At 40.3% G+C, this 8,492-nt stretch overlaps 1 pseudogene; it reads left to right on the top strand.

Annotated features, from left to right (window-relative positions):
• LOC102178692 lies at positions 2,658-2,962 on the top strand (annotated as a pseudogene).

Here is an 8,492-nt window from a genome sequence, read left to right as displayed (position 1 = left end):
GAAAAGCTTTCAGAATCAGGCTCACATGTGTTAATACCCTGCTGCTGCTGCTGCTGCTGCTAAGTTGTGTCAGTTGTGTCCGACTCTGTGCAACCCCATAGACGGCAGCCCAACAGGCTCCTCTGTCCCTGGGATTCTCCAGGCAAGAACACTGGAGTGGGCTGCCATTTCCTTCTCCAATGCAGTAAAGTGAAAAGTGAAAGTGAAGTCACTTAGTAGTGTCAGACTCTGAGCGACCCCATGGACTGTAGCCTACCAGGCTCCTCCATCCATGGGATTCTCCAGGCAAGAGTACTGGAGTGGGGTGCCATTGCATTGCCTTCTCCGGTTAATACCCTATGCCCTGCCATTTCAGAAGCACTGAAAGAATCCATGTTTTTCCAAATCCTTTATCTCCTTCACTTTAAAGGGAGCTTTGAGAGTCTCCTCACTGTTCACTATTTTGTGTGACAGAATCCTCAGGTTTGCAACGGTTACATGGGATGTAACCCGCTAACAGCCCTTAGCTTCTTAATCAAGTAGTTTCTTACATTATCAAAAGCAATCAGTAAAGCACCAAGTTTGACACATGGGGGAGAATTTAGGAACTTAAGTGCTTTTGAGAGAGACAAGTTTGAGAATTGTGTGGCACAGAAATGCAGAGGTTATCCAAATGTTTAGAGACTGTAGAAAGGTGGAAAATTTATCAAAAAGCAGAAAAAAAAAAAACAAAAACAAAAACAAAAAAAACAAACCTCTGATTAGGCAATCCCCAAAGCAGACTTTATTTCATTATTTTTCCTTGGGCTGGCCAGGCTCATTGCTTTTAGTATGAAGGAGGAAAATGTAATGATATTTTATTCTCCATAGGCAAAAATGGAGATGCTGAAATTTGATGAGGGAGGCAGGTCAGGTGTTCTCTGTGTGTGGGTTTTGGGGTTTGACAAAGTTACTGCTGAGCTGAGCCTGTTTATCTCTAACACAGAAATAATGTGTTAAAAGGTGGAAAGTTCTATCAATTAGCTAAATTTGTGTGAAACTGATCTGCTTGACTGTTATTTTTTCTACTGGTTTGATCTGTTATTTCAGTGTTATATAGGCATAGGTTGAATTACCAGTCAATTTAACGCAGTTGTGTCCAATAACTAGTCATTTCAATGAAATAAATAAATAAATAAATAAATTGAACTTTCATTTGGTGATGAGGAGTATGAAAGCTCTCCAACTAAATGTAACTTTAAGATTGTATGTTGTCATTTCATAGCTAGTCAAAGCTTGTGGGCCTCAATTACTGAAAAATACCCAGATGGAGCAAATTTTTTTTTTCATTTTGAGGAAAACCTCTTTCTTGTTAGCTCTGAATTAGCTGCCTATCCCCTGTTTTTTCATTAAATTTCACTAAGATCTTTTTCTGTAAAGGTATCTAGTAATGCATTTTTATTATATCCCAGGAAAGCACTGACCAAAATCATTTCTTGCCCATGACATTTGGTATTCCTTTGGTTGTCCATCCAGTTAATCAATCTTCAAAACATATCATTTGAAAAACAGCCTTGTGTGATTACCCAGTTTTTACCATGATCATCTAGTTCCTCACAAATTATTATTAATACATTTCAACACAATAAAAATAAAAATAGCATGAATGGACAAGGTCTTCACCCAAGGCAGATCAATGTATGTTTAGGGAATCCAAGTTTTGAATAATACACTTCTGTAGGATACATAACTGGAGAGAGAACACTCTTAGGTCTATTTCATCACTGATTTATATTCTACTATAACCAAGTAGGACCCCATGGGGCCTTCAGGGTTGGGGAGGCCCTTTCCCCCCTACCCTCTGCTTAACTCCTCTCTGAAATACTTAGGTAACAGCAATTTAGTGCACATTCCTGAGTTGTTCTGCAGAGGTGAAAACCACCACCAAGTGGAAGAAATTGATTACTTGATGATCATGAAGAAACAGCCCCCAGACCTACATAGCATGGTCAAGGAATGATAAAGTTAACCCTTGTTACCTCATCATCAACCAATCAGAGAACTGTGCAGGAAGTGATCCCATAAAAAAATGGTTTTTTTTGGAGGGCAGGAGCCATTATCTCCGTGCATGGCCCTACAGTAAATATTTCTCTGCTCCAAACTCTGACATTTTGGTTTGTTTGGCCTGTGTGTGAGACACATAAACTTGCACTAAAACTAGCATTCACATGTTATCTAAAATAAGTTGATAAGCCAACTTATATTTCCCAAATCAAAGTTTTTCAATATAGGCCTCTTAAAGAGAGTGAAATTATTTCTCAAGGCAAATGTCATAAATATTGCAGTGGGGCAAAATATTCTCTTGAAGATTAGCTCAGGGTTGAGTTTTGGTAACATGTAGTTTTTTTTTGTTTGTTTGTTTTGTTTTGTTTTGTTTTTTAATCACATTGAATTGTCTTATTTCTTATACTCAAAAAGAACAAGATTCAAGATTTCTGCTATTTGCATCGGAAAAAGAATATCACTCACATGCTCACTGACTGGCACAGGAATCACAAATTGCTAATTCGAGAAACTGGCTTCAAGACATAGAGGAAGTCCTTCCAGCCTTGGTGTTGTGCTATGGGGAAAATAGATTTATAAACTCTGGAATGAGTTTCTGCTTACCCGAGGCTGCTGCTCTGCGGAGACCCCAGGCCATGTCTGACCAGGAAGCAAAACCTTCAACTGAGGACTTGGGGGATAAGAAGGAAGGAGAATATAGTAAACCCAAAGTCATCAGACAGGATAGCAGTGAGAGTCACTTCAAAGTGAAAATGATGATACATCTCAAGAAACTCAAAGAATCAGGCTGTCAAAGACAGGGAGTTCCATGAATTCACTCAGGTTTCTCCTTGAAGGTTAGAAAATTGTTGATAATCACGCTCTCAAAGAACTGCGAATGGAAGAAAAAGACATGATTAAAATTTATCAGAAACAAACAGGGGGTCATTCAATGGTTTAGGTATTCTTTTATTTTTTTTCCTTTTCCCTTAATCCTCTTTTATTGTTAAAAATGGCTTTCTTGTAATGTGGTATTCAAAACAGAATTGAAAACCAGCACCCCACCTCTTTAAAATATCTGGCATCTTGAATTCTAGAGCCCATTATTCATCATTGTTTGTTTTTATTGTGCTGATTTTTGGTGATCAAACCTCAGCCTGCTTCATATCACTCTATCCTTTTTAAAAATTACATGTATGCATAGAGAGGCCACCTTTTCCAGGACTATGCATTTGCAGGCTTGTGATAAATAAGGTTGACTAATATGAGTGTTTCTAATGACTCTCCAGTTGGCCGTGAAGTTCTAGCATGTAATTGCTTCACTCCTGGGCTATAACTTTCAGTGGGTGATGGAAGTTTTTCAGAAAACTGAACTGTGGAAAATGACCTTTCCTTAACCTGAAGCTACTTAAAATCTGAGGGTCCAGACCACAAAAAGAGGAATTTCAAGTTGGAATTAAAGTGACAGAGGTATTAAGAATAATGACTAACGCCAGAGATAGTTTCACTGAAGAGAAAGCATTTTAAGATAAAAGAAAAAAATCTTGCAGAAGATCCCCCAAAAGATCTAGTTTTCATTAGCGGTTAACATTATTTACGCAGAAGTATATACAGCAGAACAGTGCTCTTTTTGACTGTATTTGTACTTTTTGGCCTGGGATATGGGTTTTAAATGGACATTGCCAGTATCAGCTTCATTAAAATAACATATATGTTTAAAAAAAAAAAGACTGTCTTTTTAAAATTTAATCAGTCTCAACTCTGTGTTTGTCAGTAGAACATAATAAATAAACGTCTAAAATTATCACAGGGTTAGCAGTCTTTGGCTAATGATGTAGTACGCATGGGATTATACATATTATATATACTTGTATTTTAATTTAAAATCAAACTTTTACATGATTCAAGGAAAAAAAGAACAAATTTCTTCTAGTTTTAAGTGACTATGTGGTTGTAATTAAATAAGATAATGTGGGGTTACATCATAACGATTGGATGAGTTTTGATTTGCTTTAAACCTTCACAGTCAGACTCCTCTGCTAATCAAAAGGTGCTCATAGATTAGCTAACTGAAATGCTACATTTGATTTTTTTTTTTAATGTTGAGGTATTTGAATACCACCTCTATGATTTTGCCTGATAAATGTGAATAGTCTTTATCTGCTTTACCAATACATTCATTTACCTATTTTGAAATACAAATGCCATTGGAGTGCCCTGGATACCATATAAATGACTTGCTTATCATAACTTACCCAGATAATTGAATCAATTGTTTATCTTTTTTGAGCTGCAGTAATCAGGCCAACAGGCAATTTGGAAAGGAGAAAATTACTAACTTTTGACTGGAAACTAGAAAAGGTTGATAATAAATACTGAATATATCTTTTTCTGTTTAGTCTCCAGTAAATCATAACACAAATATGTTCTGAGAATTAACTTGTGATTCATTTTTTAAGTGAAATAGGGTGCTTTTTTCTCACCCTATTGTTAATTACATTGTTTGTAAATTGAGGTTCTATGTGTCAAAATTCTATAGATGCAATTTGTTCAAAATTGATAGCCCTCTCGAAATATTTTTAAAATTATTACTCACTCCCAATTATTACTCATTCCCATTCAGGTATTTCTTATAAATTTTCATATTTCAGGTTTCCCTTGAATTTTTTTGAATGTTTTGGATAAATTTGGGATAAATTAGCCCTGTTTGTGTTAAAACAATTGAAGCAGAGTAGCAGCTGCCATATTTAGACATGGGATGATTTCAATCTTCAAATTTTCTATGTGTGTGTGTGCATGTGTGTGTGTATGCTCAGTCATGTTCAGCCCTTTGTGACCCCATGGACTGTAGCCAACCAGACTCCTCTGTCCACAGAATTTTCCAGGCAAGAACAATGGAGTGGGTTTCCATTTCCTACTCCAGGGGATCTTCCCAAACCAGGTATCAAAACTGCATCTCCTGAAATGGCAAGCAGGTTCTTTATCCTTGAGCTACGTAGGAAACCAAAGTGTTCAATAATCTCTTCCGTTCCCCTTTCCGCTGCCCCTTGAACTGAGAGTAAGAGATTTCCATTTATTTTATTTTTATTTTTTCTGCAGCCAAAGAGAAACAAATAAGGAAACAAACAACAACAAAAACAACAACAAAACTATTTGTGGACATGATATTTAACTCCTTTGAACAAATGTAAATACAAGGACAATAGTCTAGTTCATAGAGAAGTCTTCCTTCCTGAGGGTGGACAGAGAGAGTGAGTTCAGGAGAGCATCAAAGAAGTCCTATCCCACCTTCAGGGTGAGTGGCTAAATATCTGTTTTGCATTTGAGCCAGTTAGGTCCCTTATGGCTTTTGTGAATGCCTCTGATGTTGTCTTTGGAGTTTTTTTGAAGCTAAGCTCAGTCTCATTACAATTAAAGCAGAAGTGAATCCATTGTTTATTTTTGGCTTGAATTTTGTTCAACTATTTTTATTTTGAAAAAAAATTAAGGTACAATTTAAGAGTATAGGTCTTGGGATCAAATTGACTAGATTTAGTAGGCTAGATTTGTGAGTAGTTACTTCAGTTGACACTGAAAATAATGCTTAATCTTTCTAGATCTTAGCTTCCTTCTTTATAAAATAACACTGTATGCAAAAAGGGTTATAGTGAGTAATACGACACATAAACTAGAGCAGAAATACAACACACACAATACATAATGTGCCACAGAGTAAGATTTCAGTCAAATCTAAAGGTTCTTCACTCTCCAAATCCCACAACCAAATCAATTTGTTAAATTATACAACTTGGGAATCCGCCATTCCAGGGGACCCAGGAGGTCGACATGCCTCATCCTGCCCAGGGACCCAATTCTTGGGAGGCCGACATGCCTCTACCTGACCGGGGATTCGATCTCCAGGAGGTTGTCACACCTCAGCTTTCCTGGGGATCTGCACCCTGAGCTGGGGTCGCCTAGCTCTCAGATTGCAGCAGTACTGAGTAGGATAAGTTTCTAAAAGACTCACCTCTAAGGAAGTCCACCCATAGAAATAGAAGGAAGCCTATTATTTTTGGGACTGTACCCAGTCTCAGTGATAACCCCAAGCCCAATAAGAACACCATTGCCTTTCTGGAAAGCCTAAAAGAGACACTCCAAAAGTTTACCAATCTGGACTTAGACTCTTACAGGTGATATTAAAAGACAGATTTCTGTCCCAATGTGCATCACACATCAGGATAAAGTTATAACAGCTTCAGTAGCAGGACCCTGCTGCCTCTTTAGATGAGATGGTCCAGAGAGCCACCAATACCTTTTATAACAGAGAACAGGAAAGGGAGGCCAATGCCCAGGAAAGGGAGAAAAGGAAAGACACAAGACATGCCCAGATGATGCCCACCTTCCAGGTAAGCTCTATGGCAAACACTGAGTCCTTGAAGGACAAGGCACCAGGCAAATGCTTAATCTGTAGACAGGTGGGCTTTGGGCCAAAGAATGTCCAAACCATGACAAGTCTCCTAAAATGGCTTGCTACAAATACCATCAATCAGGATATTGGGCGACACTCTGCTCTTGGGACCCTAGAGCTTCAAGGTCAAGTGCCAAGCCTTCCCTAAAGATGGTTCAACAGGAATGAGGCAGCCCATTCCAGCCAGCCTGCCATCACGGGGCTGGAGCCAAGGGTGAAACTGCATGTGGCAGAAACCTTGGACCACCAGACAAAACCACAAAAGGGCTTGTTGGAAGATCCTCTGACCAATCCTGAAGAAATTTGGTACACTGATGAAAGCAGTTTTGTCTTGGATGATAAAAGAAGAACAGGATATGTGGTAGTCTCCAATTTTGAGACCCTAGAGGCTAAACCTTTGGAGAAGGCAATGGCACTCCACTCCAGTACTCTTGCCTGGAGAATCTCAGGGACAGGGGAGCCTGGTGGGCTACCATCTATGGGATCGCACAGAGTCAGAAACGACTGAAATGAGTTATCAGCAGCAGTAGGCTAAACCTTTGCCACCAGGTACTTCAGCCCAATTACCTGAGCTCATAGCTCTGACTCAGGAGTGGCAGCTACATGCTGCTGGAGCAGCAGCTGTGAAGAGATACCCCACATCCAAGATCAGGAGCAGCGGCTGTGTTTTGCTGGACTGGCCATGCAGAGATACCCCACGGCCAAGGTCACAGAAACCAGAGTAAGATGGTAGGTGCTGGAGCAGCTGGGAGGCGATACTCACATCCAAGAGCAAAGAAGAAGTCCCAGCAAGATGACAAGAAGGGCGAATTTGCGTTTAGTCAAACCCCATTCCTGCCAGAGATGCGCAGAGGGCTCAAACAAATCTTGTGCCACCAGGACCCAGGGACCCCACAGAGACTGAGACAGAACTGTGTTTGACGTCCCCTGTGGAGGTACATGTTGGTAGTAGTCTGCCGTAGTGACGGGGCTCTGCATGCAGCAGACTCGGGTATGGCATAAACCCTCTTGGAGGAGGTCGCCATTAACCCACCATAGAGCTGCCAGAACTTACACCGAACTGGGAAATAGATTCTTGGAAGGCACAGCAGAACCTTGTGCACACCAGGACCCAGGATAAAGGAGCACGGACACCACAAGAGACTGTCACAGAGTTGCCTGTGTGTGTCCGCGAGTCTCTGGTAGAGCTGTGGCTTGGTGGTAGCCTTCTGCAGGGTTGGAGGCAGTGAGTGTAGCAGTACATGCATGGGATTTTTTGAGGGAAGTCATCATTATCTTCATTAACTCCACTGTAGTTTGGCTGCCTGCAATGCAGGCGACCTGGGTTTTATCCCTGTGTTGGGAAGACCTTGTAGAAGGAAATGGCAACCCACTCCAGTATTCTTGCCTGGAGAATCCCATGGACAGAGGAGCCTGATGGGCTACAGTCCACGAGATCCCAGAGTTGGAATGAGCAACATCACTTAAAAATAGCATGGAGGGAACACAGCTCCACTCATCAACATAAAATTATATTAAAGCTTTACTGAGCATGGCCCCGCCCATCAGAACAACACCCAGTTTCCACCTCAGTCAGTCTATCCCATCAGGAAGCTTCCAAAAGCCTGCTATCCTTCTCCATCAGAGGGCAAACAGTTTCAAAACTACAATCATAGAAAAATAACAGTCTAATCACATGGACCACAGCCTTCTCTAACTCAATGAAACTATGAGCCATGCCCTGTAGGTACACCAAGACAGATCACGGTGGAGAGTTCTAACAAAACGTGGTCCACTGGAGAAGGGAATGGGAAACCACTTCATTATTCTTGCCTTGAGAACCCATGAACACTACGAAAAGGCAAAAAGATAGAACACTGAAAGATGAACTCCCCAGGTCGGTGGGTGCCAGATATGTTACTGGAGAGAAAAAACTCCAGAAAGAATGAAGAATGAAGAAATGGATACAAAAGCAAAAGTAATATACAGTTTTGGATGTGACTGGAGATGGAAGAAAAGTCCAGTGCTATAAAGAGCAATGTTGCCTAGGAACCAGGAATGTTAG

This window comes from Capra hircus, chromosome 26 (assembly GCF_001704415.2).
Source record: "Capra hircus breed San Clemente chromosome 26, ASM170441v1, whole genome shotgun sequence".
NCBI lineage: Eukaryota > Metazoa > Chordata > Mammalia > Artiodactyla > Bovidae > Capra > Capra hircus.
The sequence above is the reverse complement of the archived record's forward strand: the minus strand, read 5'-3'. Positions and strand labels throughout refer to the sequence as shown.